The sequence below is a fragment of the Castanea sativa genome, chromosome 4 (genome assembly GCF_040712315.1).
Source record: "Castanea sativa cultivar Marrone di Chiusa Pesio chromosome 4, ASM4071231v1".
NCBI lineage: Eukaryota > Viridiplantae > Streptophyta > Magnoliopsida > Fagales > Fagaceae > Castanea > Castanea sativa.
In genome coordinates this window covers 42,979,725-42,997,840 of record NC_134016.1, presented here as the reverse complement: position 1 = coordinate 42,997,840, position 18,116 = coordinate 42,979,725, and the positions used below count along the sequence as shown (strand labels likewise).

The 18,116-nt window shown below is 43.3% G+C and overlaps 1 long non-coding RNA gene across 1 annotated transcript in view; it reads left to right on the top strand.

Annotated features, from left to right (window-relative positions):
* LOC142630319 (uncharacterized) overlaps window positions 1–14,922 on the top strand; it is a 39,601-nt gene extending 24,679 nt beyond the window's left edge. The window contains exon 4 of the long non-coding RNA XR_012843281.1: window positions 14,688–14,922. This is a non-coding gene — a long non-coding RNA (uncharacterized LOC142630319). The remainder of the gene's footprint in view (window positions 1–14,687) is intronic.
* The last annotated feature ends 3,194 nt before the right edge of the window (window positions 14,923–18,116 follow it).

Below are 18,116 nucleotides of genomic sequence, written 5' to 3'. Positions count from 1 at the left end.
ACCATTAAGCCTATATGACAATAAATAAATGAATAATGAAAAAGTGATATTTAGATTAATACTACTGTAAGGACAGAATTGCACCTAGACCCAAAAAACACACGTGGGCTCAGGCCCAACGAGCCTTAAACAGTTAAATTTGTAGAGTGTGGGTTCGCAATCTAGTTTAGTGGTGCTCGAATCTTAATAAACAGGCTTGAATGTTACAGTGTTTGCAAACAATAGACAAACAGGGCAAAATGGACCTCCTCGGACGTAAGCCGAGAACAACTTATATATTATTTCTCCTTCTTCTTTCAAAGGTTACAGTCTTTAATATTTTTCTCGCGCCCCTTTTCTTTACTCTCTTCCCTCTTTAAATACTTCTTCTTCTTCCCTCTTTATCGACGTGTAATGCAAATCACCCTATTAGACACCTGTCCCATCCACCATCCTCTGGAAATCTTTAAATGATAGCAAGAAGACTGACTTCTACTATTCAGGGGTCACTCCCCCATTAATGCGGCCAGGGAGGTAGGTGCAGGGTCTTTAATATGGAGGTAGCAACCTTTTTCTGAGATATTTCTCTCACACCGTTGCGTCCGGAGGGTGCTTAAATCCCCCTCTTAACCAACGGTTTTTCCAGAACTCTGCCTTGATCTTTTTGACGAATCCTAGGGTCATCGTGGGTCTGTCCGAGGAGAGATTCGTCCTCGGACGAATCTTCAGACTCTCGACTCATGGGCCGACCTACAGTTCTAGGGGGCTTTTAGTCTAAAACAAACTAGTGCTCATCAATAAAGCCCAAGACCCAAATACTTACTTAGGTCCTTTTAGTCCCCACAATAGCCCCTAAAAACTTTATTTTTCCTCATCCGAGGAGAAAAATAGGGTTTTGATCCGACCAGAGCTCCCTTCACACGTTTCGTACATCACCATGCGTGTGGGGGTTGTTTCATTCCTAGAAAATGCCGTTTGGTGCTTCGATTTCCAGAACACACGCATTTATGACCGCAAGTTACACCCTGTTCCCCACGTTCAACGGTGAGATGAACATCCAACGGTCCTCATCACCTCCTGAAAATTTGGGCGAGAAGAATCCAATTTCGAGGCCGCCTCTTGTACGTCATGACGTTTGAAAATCTGCGCCCTCATTCATTTCTTCAGAATTCAATCACATCAGAGCGTCAATCATCATCTTTTCTCTCCAGAAACCCGTGGAAACTCGCATAACTACAAACTCGTAAGTCCTTACTTTCTCTACTTTTGTTCTCCTCGGATTCTGTCCTCGGCTTCCTTCTTAACCATATTCCTTTTTAAAGCTTGCCCTTTCCTTTCTCTTAGATAGGTAGATTTAAGTGTTTAGTTGATACCGCTGCTGGGATGGAAGGCTTTAGGGCTAAATACCATATTCCCAGTGACATGGGTTTGAAATACTACCCGGTAGAAGCCGTAGGTGGTTCTAGGAAGACAGGAGAGGTCATTATCCCTATGATTGCCTTCATAGAAGGTGGGATGACCCTCCCTATGAGAAGCGTAACTAGGAAATACCTTCGCAACCACAGGTTGTGCCCAGACCAATGCGCACCCAATGTTTTTAGGGTCTTAGGAAGTGTCGACGCTCTAAATGAGCAAATGGGCCTGAACCTCACTTGGCATGATGTTGTCTTCATGTATGAATGCCACAAACTTAGGAACGTAGGCTATTACATTAAATCCCGGTCTAGTGTAGTTAGGTTAATTTCCTGTCTGCCTAAGTCTAATAAAGGCATGAAGGACGACAACCTCATCGCCTCAGGCAACTGGCACGACGGCCCTCACTGCCCAGTCTTATGGGAAGACCTAGGTGTGGCTCTTTAGGAGTTAATTTCTCTACCCTGACCTTTAATCTAAAAATCTTCTAATATTTATTTCCTTTTTACACATTGTCCATTTCGATTTCTCATATGCATTGCAGATCTGACCATACTTGGCTTCTTTGGTATTCTTTCTTGCAGATAAACAACTCGTGCGCCCCCGTCTGAGCCACTGCAACGTTCCTGATCTGAACCGCATACTGTGTTCAGAAGTGTTTGTGAGTGAAGACCTGCAACTTAGAGCGGCTCACCTAATACTAGGGTACGGCCCAATATCCTCGGATTTCCAGGAGATAGAGAACGCGATTATCGCGGGGGATAGGAGGCGTAAGAGAATAAACGTAGCAAGGCCGCACTTTCTTGCCGACCACGACATCCTCGACGACCTCAACACCATCCTATACACGCGACCTATCGCGGCGATCCCTCTCTTGGCGCACTCTCAAGCAACTGCCGTTCCGGAGGAGCAAGTGTCCTCTTCGCACACGTTGGACGACGAGATAGACCAGTTTCAGCTTGAGGACGTCAAAAGACCCCGAGGAAACCAGTTTGTCGTGCTCTCTGATGAGGAAGAAGAGCCTGCCGAGGTCTCCGGAGTTGCAGGTTTAATAGTTGCTCGGCCTGACGACGATTCCAAAGAGGAAGAAATGGATGTGCTTCAAGGCCTTTTAACGAAGAGAGGCGAGAAAGTCGCCCAAAAAAGAGCAGGAGGGTCCCAAGTTCCTCCATCCTTGCCACCTCCTCCTCCTCCAGCGGACCCTAAACCTCCAGTTGGGGAGCCCAAAAAGAAAAGGAAGGGGGAGGCCGAGGAGGCTGGTGGCGAAAAGCAGAAGAAGCCAAGGCAGCAGCCACAACAAACTCAGCAGCAGAAACTGGACAAGGGCAAGGGACGTGCTCGTTCAGTTGAAAGTGGGGAAATTAGGGACATGGCCGAAGTGCGCCAAGCACTGGCTACCTGGTCTCCTGATTTGAGATTGGACGGAACACCAATCTCTTGCCAGTCCAGCATTAGGGCGTTCCAACAAGGCCGTTTAAGAGGTCTTGGAAAAAAAAGAGCTAGCCTCAGCTGTTCCTTTCTTTAAAAAGGGAATTGGCCCTGGTAAGTTTCACTTATGAATATTTCATTTTCATAATATCTGATCATTAGTAAGTATTTCCTGCATCTAACTCTCTGATACTTTGTCACAGGCCATTCAAGAGGTCTTTGCTGCCGAGAAATTCGTGGAGGATTCTCGGAAGAGGGCCGGAATGGAGCAGGAGATTCGTCTGGAGACTGAGAAGTCCTTAGGCCAGGCCCTAGCAGAAAACGAAAGACTCTCCTCTCAGTTGGCCAACTTAAAAAGAGAAAGAGTCGGCGCCGAGGCCAATCTGAGAACAATGAGGACTCAAGTGGAGGGGCAGCGCAAGCTTCTTTATCAAAAGGATGATGAGCTCTCCCAAGCCCGAAAGGAACACTTGGACTTGGAGAAGGAGCTTGCACGAATGAAGGAGGAAGCTGGTACTTTCAAGCATTCTCTGGAGGCCGCGAAGCAGGCAAGTTATAAGGAAGGGGTAGCTGCAACAGAAGACCAGCTCACAGAGGCCTTCGCGGCCGTGTGCCAAGAGTACTGTCAGCAGGTCTGGGGGGAAGCTCTAAATGTAGCAGGAGTTCCTTCAGCCTCCGAGCTGAGGAAGCCCGAGAACATTTGACTCCCCTTAGACATACAGGAGATAGAAGAGGCTCCTGTTGCTGCTCCTGCCCCTGAGGCTGCTCCTCCTGCTCTTCCTTTTGTGATCCCATAGCTCATTCCAGATCCTACAGAACCTTCAGGTTCCAATCAAGAGAAGGAAGGGAGTGGGGGTGCCGAGAAGGGCCTAAGCCAAAGTGTGGAGCCTATCATCCCTCCAACCACTACAACAGACAAAGGAAAACAAGTTCTGTCTTCCTTTGAGCTGGAATTAAAAGACACTGAGACTACCAGCACTTCTCAGCAAGACCCTCCTCCGAAAGCTTAGGGTAGTGCCTAGGGCTTCTTTTTCTATGTACTTAAAATTTTTCATGTAATGATGTATATCGACATAATTAATGAAAGACGATTTCATTTGATTCTGATCTAAGTTGTGTTTATTTCATCTTTTCATCTTTATGCTTACCATAAAAGTGCTCATTAGCACATAGCGAAAGAAAGAATGAGATAAATAAGTCCATTTTCAGCAGTTGAACAATTAAAACTTTGAACAGCAATACACATATTTGCCTTATGAAGTTAAGCGTCTAAGAACCTAACAAAGACTAATCTGATTTAGCTAGTAAGCAGTACCTCATTTTGCAAACCCATGTGATACTTAGAATTTGTAACCTGAAACGCTAATTTTAGTTAAGTGTGGGGTCCGATGACCGTACCTTACCAAATTTCCGCCTGACACTTAAAGATTTATAACTTAAGACTAAATTTAACCATGGTTCTATTCGACAAGCAATCAGATATTAATCTTAACAAGGTATGTGGTCCGAGGACCATACAAAACCAAGTTTCTATTTGACACTTAGTATCATATATCAATTTCCACAAGGTATGCGGTCCGAGGACCATGCATTACCAAGTTTCTGTTTGATATTTTAGAACACATCAATTTTCACAAGGTATGTGGTCCGAGGACCATGCATTACCAAGTTTCTGTTTGATATTTTAGAACACATCAATTTCCACAAGGTATGTGGTCCGAGGACCATGCATTACCAAGTTTCTGTTTGATATTTTAGAACATAACAAATTCCACAAGGTATGTGGTCCGAGGATCATGCATTACCAAGTTTCTGTTTGATATTTTGAGAGTTGTGATTGATAAGCCCATATACATTTATAATTTAAACCACAAACGACAAAAGCGCCCTTTATTAATAATAATACCTTCAAAGGTTGTTTACATTCCACGGACGTTGTACAATTTTTTCATCTATATCAGCTAGTCGATATGATCCTATGCCTGCTACAGAAATAATCTGATGTGGTCCTTCCCAGTTTGGTCCTAATTTACCCGAGGTTGGGTTTCTAGCAGTACCTACAACCTTTCTCAGGACCAGATCCCTAGGCATGAGTGGCCTGAGCTTCACATGGGCATCATATCCTTGTTTAAGCTTCTGCTGATAATAAGCCATTTGTACCATAGTTGTCTCTCGCTGTTCCTCAACTAAATCTAGGCTCTTCTCCAGGAGGCCGTTGTTATTTTCTGGGCTAAAAGTACTCGTCCTTAATGTGGGGAAGCCCAACTCTAAAGGTATCACTGCTTCGGCCCCATAAATCATAGATAATGGCGTTTCTCCTGTGGATCTGCGCGGCGTAGTTCGATACGTCCATAGAATGTGTGGTAGTTCTTCTACCCATCTACCCTTCGCATCGTCCAGCCTTTTCTTGAGTCCACTAACTATAACCTTGTTAACGGCCTTGGCTTGCCCGTTTCCCTGAGGATAAGCTGGAGTGGAGTATTTATTTATGATGCCCATGTCACCACAATATTTCCTAAAAGCTCTACTATCAAATTGAACGCCATTGCCCGAAATGAGTGTATGTGGTACTCCAAATCTAGTGATGATGTTTTTCCAGATGAACTTCTTGGAATCGATGTCCCTAATATTTACCAAGGGCTCAGCCTCTACCCATTTGGTGAAGTCATCGGTCCCCACAAGCAGCCACCTTTTGTTTCCTACAACCCTCGGAAACGGTCCTACTATGTCCAATCCCCATTGAGCGAAAGGCCAAGGACTGGAGAGAGGGTTAAGGACTCCCCTAGGTTGATGGATGTTAGGAGCGAACCTCTGGCATTGGTCACACTTTCTTGCATAGTCCTGAGTTTCCCTCTGCATATTCGGCCACCAATATCCTTGAGTGAGTGCCCTATGAGCTAGGGACCTTCCCCTAGTATGGCTACCACAAATTCCCTCATGCAGTTCTTCCAAAAGCGCCTCCGTTGATTCGGGGTGCACGCATAACAAATATGGTCCGGAGAAGGACCGTTTATACAATTTCTGATCCTCGGACAACCAGAAACGCGGTGCCTTTCGACGGATCTTGTCTGCTTCAGACTTGTCGTCGGGAAGAATGTCGTTTTTCAAAAAAGATATCATAGGATCGATCCAACTAGGTCTAGGCCTTATCAAATGGATCCGGGCTGCACCAACAGTGGTAAGAGCTGGCGCTAGCAAATCTTCGACAAGGATAATCCTAGGTAAACCCTGAGCCGAGGACGTCGCTAAGGTGGCCAAAGAGTCTGCATGCGTATTTCCACTTCTAGAAACGTAAGACAAGATAAAGGAATCGAATTTAGATTGTAAACGTTTGACCTCGGTCAAGTATTCTTGCATTCTTGGGTCCCTAGCCTCCATGGTCCCGGTCACCTGGCCGACCACTAACTGAGAATCCGAGAGCATGTGAACTTCCTTTCTGCCCATCCTATGTACCATGTTCATGCCGACCAAAACTGCTTCGTACTCGGCCTCATTATTAGTAGTCGAGAACGCCAACCTTAGGGATTTTTCGAAGACAATCCCTTCGGGGGATACCAGGACGAGTCCGATGCCAGACCCTCTCTGGTTAGCTGCCCCATCAATGGATACGTTCCAAGTCAAAGGTCTTTCGTTTGTAATCATGCCAACTGATTTCTCATCCATGTGTGATTCCTTCAAAGTTTCTTCCAACAATGGTTCAGCGAACTCTACCACCAAATCTGCAAGAACCTGGCCCTTCACCGAGGTACGTGGCATGTATTTGATGTCAAAGGCCCCCAAAATAGTTCCCCATTTAGCCACCCTTCCTGAGTAGTCGGCACTATGCAATACTGACTTAAGAGGCAGTTGGGTCAAAACTACAACGGTGTGGGACTGGAAATAATGAGGAAGCCTCCGTGTGGCATGAACTACAGCTAAAAGTGCTTTCTCCAAAAGTAAGTAACGCACCTCGGCATCATTCAGCGTCTTGCTGACATAGTAGACCGGTCTTTGCACCCCACCGTCGTCCCTTATGAGGACTAGGCTGACCGCATGAACGGCCACTGCCAGATACGCAAATAGGACCTCATCTACTTCAGGCCGAGACATAATGGGTGGCCGGGAAAGATATTCCTTAAGTTGTTGGAAGGCTACAATGCACTCCTCGAACCATTGGAACCCCTTCCATTTATTCAACAGTTGAAAGAAAGGCCTGCATCGGTCAGCTGACCACGAGATGAACTTGTTGAGAGCAGCGATCATTCCGGTTAATTTCTGAACTTCCTTTGGATTCCGAGGTGGCTGTGAAGTTTGAATGTCTCTAACCTGTGCCGGATTCACCTCTATCCTTCTATGAGTAACCATATAACTCAAGAACTTACCAAAACTCACCCCAAAAGAACACTTCGAGGCATTAAGACGCAACCTGTACTTTCTAAGTACCTGAAAAGTGTCGTCCAAATCTTTCACGTGCGCAGATATCGTCTTACTCTTCACTACCATGTCATCTACATATATCTCAATGGTCTTTCCCAGCTGCAATTCAAACATTCTAGTCATCATCCTTTGATAAGTAGCCCCAGCATTCTTCAACCCGAACGACATCACTTTATGGTGATAATTCCCTGTTGGAGTAATAAAAGCAGTTTTCTCCTGATGTTCTGTTGCTAATGGAATTTGGTGATAATCCTGGAAGGCATCTAAAAAACTCATCTGAGGATGTCCGACGGTGGCGTCCACTAGCTGGTCGATGTGGGGCATCGGGAACGAGTCCTTTGGGCAGGCTTTGTTTAAATCTGTGAAGTCTACACATACTCGCCATTTTCCATTTTTCTTTTTGACCACAACCTTATGCGCCAACCACTTCGGATAAAAAACTTCCTTGATAGCCCCAGCCTTCTTGAGCTTGAGCACCTCCTCTTTAACGGCTTCAGAATGCTCATTGGAGGAACGCTGAGGGGGCTGCCTTCTAGGAGGAATAGCAAGATTGACGTTCAAATGATGACAAATGAAACTTGGATCAACACCCGGAGCTTCATAGGGGTCTCAGGCAAAAACATCGATGTTGTTCTTTAGAAACTCCACCAATTCCATTTTCTCCTAATGTGGTAAATATACCCCAACCTGGAGGAACCTTTCGGGATCATCCGATATCAAAAACTTCTCAATGTCTTCGCATATGGCCTCCTCTGCTGTCACCACGTCGGGCGCATCCAAAGTCGTTAATTGCTATAAGTCTTTCACAACCGAGGTCGAGGACTGCGCTTCGGTCTGATGCAGCACTGCGGCCGATATGCATTGCCTGGCCATCAATTGGCTGCCGAGAATCTCTTCAATGCACTCCCCTGAAGGGAACTTAACCTTAACATGCAAGGTAGAGGAAACAGCCCCTAGAGCGTGCAGCCAGGGCCGGGCAAGGATGGCTGTGTATGGGGAATATGCATCGACCACGATAAAATCCACCTCAACCATCTCGGAGCCAGATTGCACGGGCAACCGAATCTGTCCCTTTGGTATAACGGCTTTCCCTTCAAAACTTATTAACGGTGAGTCGTAAGGGGTGAGGTCCTCCAACTTCAACTTCAACCCCTTGAATAAGTCAGGATACATGATATCCGCGCCACTGCCTTGATCAATCATCACCCTTTTTACATCATAATTCCCTATCCTCAGAGTGACCACTAGGGCGTCGTCATAGGGTTGGATGGTTCCAGCCTTATCTTCCTCTGAAAATCCCAAGACAGGCACATTCAACTTCAATCTCTTCAGCTTGGAGCCCCACTCCTCGACTTGGGAGTGTGAAACTGCCATCACCCTGGTGGGACACGAGCTAGTCCTGCCAGGCGCAGCGAAGATAACGTTGATCGTTCCCAAAGGAGGCCGAGATAAATTATTCCTCTGATTATTCGAGCCAGACTGACTGCCCTGTCCGCTAGGTTGGTACAGGTGCTGCTTTAATTTTCCTTCACTGACGAGCTACTCTAAGTGGTTCCAGATGGTCCGACAGTTCTCGGTAGTATAACCCACGTCTTGATGGTACTGATAAAAGAGATTCTAATTCCTCCTGGCAGGATCCCCCGCCATCTTACTGGGCCATCTGAAGTAGGGTTCCTTACGGACCTTCTCCAGTAGCTGGTGCATCGGTTCTCGAAATACAGTATTAACGGTCTGAGGTGCCGCCGAGCCAGACTGTCCGGAGTAATCTCTTCTCAGCTGGTTGTTGTGATATCTGTCCGACCTGAAATCCCTTCTCTCCTGCGGGATAACCTTCGCCTTACCCTTCCCCTGCTGTTGGTTTTCCTCGACCCTTTTGTATTCATCAATACGGTCCATGAGGCGACGTACACTTCGTACGGGTTTCTTGGTCAAGGACTTCCTCAAGTCATGATCGGTTGGAAGACCTACTTTAAAAGTATTGATCACCACCTCATCAAAATCACCGTCTATCTCGTTAAACATCTCCCAATACCTGTCGGAGTATGCTTTCAACGTCTCACCCTCCTTCATAGCCATAGATAACAGCGAGTCCAACGGTCGAGGAACTCTGCTGTATGTAATAAACCGTGACGCGAATGCTCTAGTCAGTTCCCCGAACAAACCTACAGACCTAGATTTCAGACTGTTGAACCACCTCATAGCAACATGTCCCAAGCTAGAAGGGAAGACTTTGCACATCAAGGTCTCATTGTGAGAATGCACTGCCATTCTCTGGTTAAAGTGGCTCACATGTTCCACTGGGTCAGTCCAGCCGTTATAAATGGTAAAGGTGGGCTGGGTGAACCTTCTGGGGAGTCTTCCATTCTCAATCCTACGTGAGAATGGTGATTTGGAGAGTTGGTGCAACGCTCGGCTCAAAGCATCGTTCCCCAAGCCCATGGAGGGGAGCTTCTTGTGCCTATAACCTGGTGAGCCATTCTCTTCACAAGAGGATGTTTTGCTGGGGGGAGACCATGACCTTGAACTGTAACTATTTCCCCGGGATCTCCCTGGAGAAAGACTAGATGAGGATGGCGAATGCCTCCGTTTGACGCGGCGTAACTTCCTCTTAAGATGATTGATCTCCTTCTGCATGGCTTTGGCACCATCTTCATGGGTGGTACTATCTCCTCCACCGTGAGTATGACTCGCTCTAGGATACTCGGTGTGAACGCTACCCTCTCGATCCCTCCGGCGCTCAAGACACTCGAAAAGATCCTCAGGTTGCGATCCCTGAAATTCTGCATGGTGTGAGCCTAAGCCTGCCATGGTGTTCCAGTTCCTTCAACACTAGATTCCCACAGACGGTGCCAATTGTAAGGACACAATTGCACTTGGACCCAAAAAACACACGTGGGCTCAGGCCCAACGAGCCTTAAACAGGCTTGAATGTTACAGTATTTGCAAACAATAGACAAACAGGGCAAAATGGACCTCCTCGGACGTAAGCCGAGAACAACTTATATATTATTTCTCCTTCTTCTTTCAAAGGTTACAGTCTTTAATATTTTTCTCGCGCCCCTTTTCTTTACTCTCTTCCCTCTTTAAATACTTCTTCTTCTTCCCTCTTTATCCACATGTAATGCAAATCACCCTATTAGACACCTGTCCCATCCACCATCCTCTGGAAATCTTTAAATGATAGCAAGAAGACTGACTTCTACTATTCAGGGGTCACTCCCCCATTAATGCGGCCAGGGAGGTAGGTGCAGGATCTTTAATGTGGAGGTAGCAACCTTTTTCTGAGATATTTCTCTCACACCGTTGCGTCCGGAGGGTGCTTAAATCCCCCTCTTAACCAACGGTTTTTCCAGAACTCTGCCTTGATCTTTTTGGCGAATCCCAGGGTCATCGTGGGTCTGTTCGAGGAGAATAAAAACCAAAGAATTTTGTGACTAATTCGAGGTAGCCAGGCCTTAAATTTTGTGACTAATCCGAGGTAGCCAGGCTTCTTCACAAGCTACAAGGCAAGATTCTAGTGTTAAGAAATCTTTTTTGAGCATATTGTATGGCTGTAAAACACTATTGTATCCGCGCGACAATACAAGAAAAATTAATTACCAAGTAGTCTTGTTTAAGGAATTCTAGGATCTTTGATTTGCCAAAATGCCCCAAATTATGTTGCTCAATAATCATCAACTCCCTTAGAGAACATTTAGGCACACATAATTTCAGCCCTTTGAAAAGAAATCCATCCTTCAACCAAAAGTCAGACTTGGCAGGTTGCTGTCCTTGCTGCAATTGTTGGTATAGATCACCAAAATGTGGGTCATCTTGGTAATTCTCCTTGAAAACTTCAAAACCAACGACCTTAGCTTGCATTTCCACCAAGAAATTAGTCCTCCTACTCAACCCATCATCCACTTTGTTGAGAATTCCCAACTGATGTTTCAATGAGAAAGTGAGTTGCTGCAAAAAGCTTACCCACATAGCATGCCTCTTGTTCATATTAGATTGGCTATTGAGATATTTCAAAGCCTCATGATCGGTATGTAGAATAAGCTCCTTGTAGGCCAAATAGTAACTCCAATGCTTGATGGCTTGAACAATAGCATAGAATTCCTTGTCATAGGTAGAATATGCTTCATTCAACTTCTCACTAAAGAATGCTATGGGCTGCCCTTCTTGGCTAAGGACACCCCCAATTCCCACTCCTGATGCATCACAATTAAGCTCAAATATCCTGTCAAAATTGGGCAAGGCAAGGATAGGAGCTTTGGGTAACTTCCTCTTCAAAAGTTGGAAGCTTTCTTAGGCTTCATCAGTCCAAACAAAGGAATTTTGTTTGAGACAATTGGTGAGAGGTGCTGCAATGGTGCTAAAATTGCTAATAAACCTTCTATAAAAGGTAGCAAGACCATGGAAACTCCTCACCTCGTGCACACTAGAAGCTGTAGGCCAATCAACAATTGCCTTTACCTTGTTTTCATCCACGAGCACTCCTTTGGAAGACACAACATACCCCAAGAACACCACTTGATCCATCCTAAAGCTACACTTTTCATGTTACCATAAAACTTTTCTCTCCTCAAAATGTCAAGCACAAGTTGTAGATGCACCAAGTGATCCTCCAAACAGCGGCTATATGCCAAAATATCATAAAATAACACCACAACACGAACACCCAATAATGGTTGCAACATTTGTGTTATCACCCTCATGAAAGTGCTAGGTGCATTTGTCAAACCAAATGGCATAACAAGCCATTCAAATAATCCATGATGTGTCTTGAAGGCCGTTTTCCATTCATCTCCTAGGCAAATTCTAATTTGATGATACCCACTTCGCAAATCAATCTTGGAAAACACCTCTACACCCGCCGGGCAATCTAGCATGTCATCCAATTTAGGATTTGGAAAACGATACTTGGTTGTGATCTTGTTGATAGCTCTACTATCCACACACATCCTCCAAGAGCTATCCTTCTTAGGAGTCAAGAGAGCGGGTACCGCACAAGGGCTAATACTAGCCCGAATGTAGCCTCTGTCAAGAAGCTCTTGAACTTCTTTTTGCAACTCTTCCTTCTCCTTTGGAGCCATACATGCTGCCTTGTTTGGAAGGGGTGCACCCGGTACCAAATCAATGGCATGTTGAATGACTCGCATAGGAGGCAAGTTAGGAGGTAACTCATGGGGAAAAACATCACCATATTGCTGTAATAACTCAGTGACAGCACTAGGAACATTAGTTCCAGCCATTGTGTTGACTAGAATTAATGCCAAAATGTAGCCACTATCTTGACTTTCTTCAATGAAGCTTTTAGAAGCGAGTAAAGAGGTTGTAGAGGATTTAGAAGTCACCTTTTCCTTCATTGGCAATAAAGTAAATTGCTGATTGTCTTTGCTTAAGGTACAGGTGTTCTTCTTCCCATCATGTGTCGTTTGGTGATCATATTGCCAAGGTCTTCCAAGAAGGATATGGCACGCATCCATTGGTACTACATCACACCAAACTTGATCAAAATATTTCTTCCGGATAGAAAATGGCACCAAGCAACGCTTTATTACTTTCACCTCACTACCCTTCTTGAACCAAGAAAGTTTGTAAGGATATGGGTGATCTTGAGTGGCAAGCCTCAACTTATCAACCACCTCCTGAGAGACCACATTTTCACAACTTCCCCCATCAATGATCATACTACAAACTCTTCCTCCAATGCTGCAAGTTGTATAAAAAATATTGGTTCTCAACCGATCTTCTTTAGAATTGAATTTAGGAGCAAGAAGAGTCTTTCTCATCATAAGTGTCAAGCCCTCTACTTCTTCAAGATCACCACCAACCTCATTTGAAGGTTGATCAAAAATGGGTTCTCCATCTTCATGTTCAAGCTCTTTTACTTCCTCCAACATAAGAGCCTTCTTCCTACAATCCGAAGAGCGATGCCCCGGCTCTCTACACTTGAAACATTTGAAAGTTCCTACCTGTTGCTGTCTACCCCCGCCAGCAGTGACTGTTTGGGACTGTTTTGGGGCTGTATTAGCAGATTTATGACCTGCTGGTTGCTGCCTAACCCCAGAAGTTTCTCCTCTCCCATTTGTACTTGAATTCCCAACCTTATATTGGTTAGAAATCCCCTGCCCAGACCTGGAGCCCCACTGTCCAGACCTTAAAGCGGGCCTAGTTTGTTGCTTCTCCACCAGTAAAGCCCGGTTGTAGGCTTCCAACACATTCCACAATGTTTGAAGGCTAAGGACATCTTGGATGGATGGGTCAATCCACTCAAGTACCTTGCAACCATTTGTTCTTCACTTTCATTCAAATCTATCCCTACCACAAGTTGGTGAAACACCTCCGTATACTCCTCTACACTTCCTTCTTGCTTAAGGTTGTGTAGGTCTTTGTAGAGTGATTGGGTGTAGTTGAAAGGAAGAAATTGCTCACGGAGCTTTTTCTTCATCTTCTCCCAACTCTTGATCTTGACTTTACCACTTCTTTGGCGAGAAATTTGCAATTGTTGCCACCAAGCGGAAGCTCTCCCTTTAAGGCAAATAGCAACTAGCTTCACTTTCTTTTCATCCATAATTTCATAATAATCAAACACCCTTTCAACGGTGTTAAGCCAATCCACAAAGTCTTCCTGTTTGAGACTCCCTTGAAATTCTGGAATTTCAACCTTGAAGTTGTAGTCAAGCCTTGGCTCGCTTCTTTCCACATAAGGTCTACCCCTTGGAGGAACTCCAAAAGGGTTCTCAAAATGAGAATGAGAGTCATCGGACTCATTGGTATTCTCATGAGGAGGTTGCATACGCTGCACCACCTCTATAAGTGCCGCAACTTGTCTCCTTAATTCAGCAATTGTGTCTTCTCTCTCTATATTTTGATTCTGTCCAACAGTCCTCCCCACCGGAGGGTTGGCTTCGACTCCTTCCCCAACGTCCATTTGATTCCCCCTTATTCCACCTCTACTTCCTCTCCTTCGAAGCTTCACAATCTTTGAAAAAATTGTAAATAGAAGCAACAGCACAAGTGATCAAATCTGTGATATTTGCAACAGCCACAGATTTGATTGGCACAAGGAACCTAGATCTAAATTCTAGGATCTTGAATGGAGGGAGAAAAAAAAAGAAACACAAAGAAATCTAGGACTCAAATGATCAAAGTGGTAGGGAAAAAGAGGACCAGATTTGTGCTCTAATACCAAATGATACAATATCAGGGTTGTACATGATACAATATTTGTTCAATTAAGTGGACTATGAAGATGAGGTTAGGGATCATTCTTTTTTCTAATTACTTATGAGGTTTGTATGGAATTTTGAGAATATTTGTATAGATAAGCTAAGAACCTTCTGATGCCAATTTCGTACTATTGATATTAAGTCTTTAATATGTGCCTTTCTATAGATTCATCTTTACATGGAGGCTTAATCACTTGTGTAACTGTCTAACTGGTATATATATATATTTTGCAGTATTGCATTTTCTGGGAGGACCACTTATATTTGGCTATCATTACATTCATCATTTGGAGGGTTTGCTCTGAATCATTTGTGCTTGGAGATACTAGTAAGAAAATTATTTAGAATCCTTATATTATGTCAATGAAGCATTATTTTCACTTTTCTTTTGTCATTTCTGTTTGGATTTTGTTTTATGCTATCAATCTTCCTAGAGACTAGTCTGTACTCTCTAATGCTATTGCATCCCATTTGATATCATAATGCCTCCTTGGTTATATAATTTTGGGAATTGGCTTATCTTTGTTTTGAGATTTTGATAGCACTCCATGGATGATACATACCTGACCAATTAAATGAGTAAGTGGTTGGCTTCTAGCCGGACAGGGAACAATAGTAGGAAAGGTATGCGAGAATCAAGGAGTTTAGTTTCTTCTATTAATTATGACTGGAAGTTTGGTAGGAATTCAAGAGGTAGTATGAAACCCATTAGGTTGGACTCAGATCAGTATTAATGAATTTGAAAATCCTATCTTGGAATGTGAGGGGTTTAAATAACTCTGCCAAATTGGATAGTATTAACTCTACCATTGTGAAAAGTTTTTGGGGCAGCCCTTTGGTTGATTGGGCAGTTTTGGATGCAATTCACACTGCTGGGGGTATTTTGTTGGCATGGGGACTGGAGGGTGTTTGAGAAAGTTGATTGTTTTGTAGGTAGATTTTCTGTTTCCATTTTGTTGAAGGGAGTGGTAGAAAAGTTTGAATGGGCTTTGTTAGACAGGTTTATTTGGGGGTGTAAGGTCTGTTTGATGACAGTGCTAGGCTAGGAATGCAATGTGGGTGGAACTTGATTCTGTGAGATTGCGGTGGAGCTTGGCATGGTGTTTGATTGGTGATTTCAACATCATCAGATATCTAGTAGGGAGACTTGGTTGTAACTCTTTTAGCTTAGCCATGTTCATTTCTCTGACTTTATTGAGAAAAATAATCTGGTTGATTTGCCTTTGAAGGGGGGCGATTACACTTGGTTTTGTGATTCTGAAAATCCTTCCATGTCCAAAATTGATAGGGATTTGATTTCAGCTGACTAGGAGGATCATTTTTTGGATGTGACTGGTAAGACTCTTTCTCGGGTGGTATCATATCATTTTCCTATCTTAGTGGAGGTAGGAGGTATGTTGAGGGGGAAGAGTGCTTTTAAATTTGAAAATATGTGGCTGAAAATGGAGGGTTTTGTGGATTAAGTTCAGTAGTTGTGGAGTGGTTATCACTTTGTGGGGCCTCCTAGTTATATTTTAGCTTGTAAATTGAAGGCTTTGAAAGGTGACTTGAAGCATTGGAACAAGCATGTGTTTGGGGACACGACTTTTAGGAAAAAATGTCTTTAGACTGAGTTGTTGGATCTTGATATGAGAGAAGAGTTGCAAGTTTTGTCTCTAGAAAATGGATCTAGAAGAACTGTGATCAAAGCTGATATCGATCATTTAAATTCTTTGGAGAAAATTTCTTGGAGGCAAAAATCCAAGGCCTTATTCATAAAAGAGGGGGATAATAATATTCTGATTTTTCATAGGTTGGCTAACTCACATAGGCAAACCAATCACATTAGGGGAGTTGAGGTTGAGGGAGTGCTTTATTAGGCTGATAGGAAGGTTCAATATCAAGTGGTGGAATTTTATAGGAATTTACATTAAGAGCTTGAATCTTGGAGGCCTACTATTGATGGCCTGGAGTTTGCTTGCTTAGATGAAACTAAGAGGCTGTCTTTAGAGAGGGAGTTTGATAAGGAGGAGATTTTTTGCAGTTTTAAAGGAGGCTGAAGGTGATATGGTGCCTCTAAGATGAAACAGTAGTGACAATTTGTATATCTATGTAAATTCTTTCTTTCTTTAGGCAGAAGAAGAGATGGGGATTGTCCATCCACTAAAGATGTTACAATTAGAAACACTGTAGCCCTTCTCACATTCTTCAGAGAAATGTAAAATTGATTCATCTTTTTGTTGGAAGGGGTTTTTTTCTTTTTATGATATTTCTTGTCCTTTTAATTTGTTTTAATATGCCAAGGATTTCTATGGGTAATAGTGATCTGTGCAATTATTCTCTTTAGACTCTATGATATATCTACTCCCTTTAATTAAATTTAACTTGGCATGATGTTTCTATGGATAATAGTGATCTATGCAACTTTTCTCATCTCAAAGTCATCCTCTTTTTTTTTTTACGTTCTTAAGAATGTCCTTCCATTGTTCAAAGATGAGCTGGTTTTTAGTTTGCACAACATGTGAAACCAAAAAATGACATCTCTTAACCATTAGAGCAGAGATTACGAATTATTTTTCTTGTTGCATCAAATGTTGCACCCTTACTTCCTACTTTTAAAGTCCTACAACAGAATATAAGATCCAATTCATGTCTAGTGGAATTTCAAGTGCATTGTATCATGCGTGTGATGTGTAACTAATGCGCCCTTTCTTTTACTGCTCTACAGGTGCATGATCTGTGCAAAACATCTTCCTTAGCTCCACTATTCATAAGATTTTAGTTTCAAGTTTAACACTTTTATTATTGCTTTGGTATCAGTTTATGGATTTTTGGTTCTCTTTCTTGGCTGTGGTAAGCACTTTTGTATACCTAACTATTCTTAGTGAAACTGCATAGAGGACAATCCATATAATTGCAACCATTATTTCTGATTGCTCAAAAAAAGAAAAAGCATAGCAATTTTAAATTGCAGCAGAGAAAGATGAAAGAAATACTGTAAACTAAGCCTAAGAAAACACTGAAAATATGGGTTGAATTGTAAAAAATAATGCAGCAGTTCAGTGAAAATTTAAATCGTAATCGATATATATATATATATATATATATATATATATATATATATATATATATATATATATATATATTTTTTGCAGTGTTGCTGACGTAGGACAACCACAATAGTATAATAGAGAAGAAAAATGATAGAGTAAACTCTAGGAGTCAGCACCTAAGGGCTGCTTGGAATCAGCACCAAGCAAACTGGAGTCGGCACCAGTGTAAAAGAAAACAAACGTTTTTTTTTATATTTCTCAAAAGCTGTGTTACAATAATCAAAAAAGTGTTTAAATAGCTACAACACAAAACCCTAACAACACAAAACCCTAATTATTAAATGTTCGGGCTTGCTTAATCTCAAGCCCAATAACTAATAAGCTCCATCCATAAGGCCATAGGTTGGGCCGTCTTCTTTTTGTTCTTCCTCCCATACGTGTGTATAATTGGGGGCCTATATCTCGTGTCCGCACCAACTCCCCCCGGGTGAGAGGAACTCGACCCCGTCGAGTGGAAAGCTGAAGAGCTCTGATAGTACTCCAGTAAGTCAGGATCCAGTCGCTGTAGCTCATCTCTAGTAATCCATGTGCAATCGGAATCTGGTCGCCCGCGCCACCGAACTAGGAAACG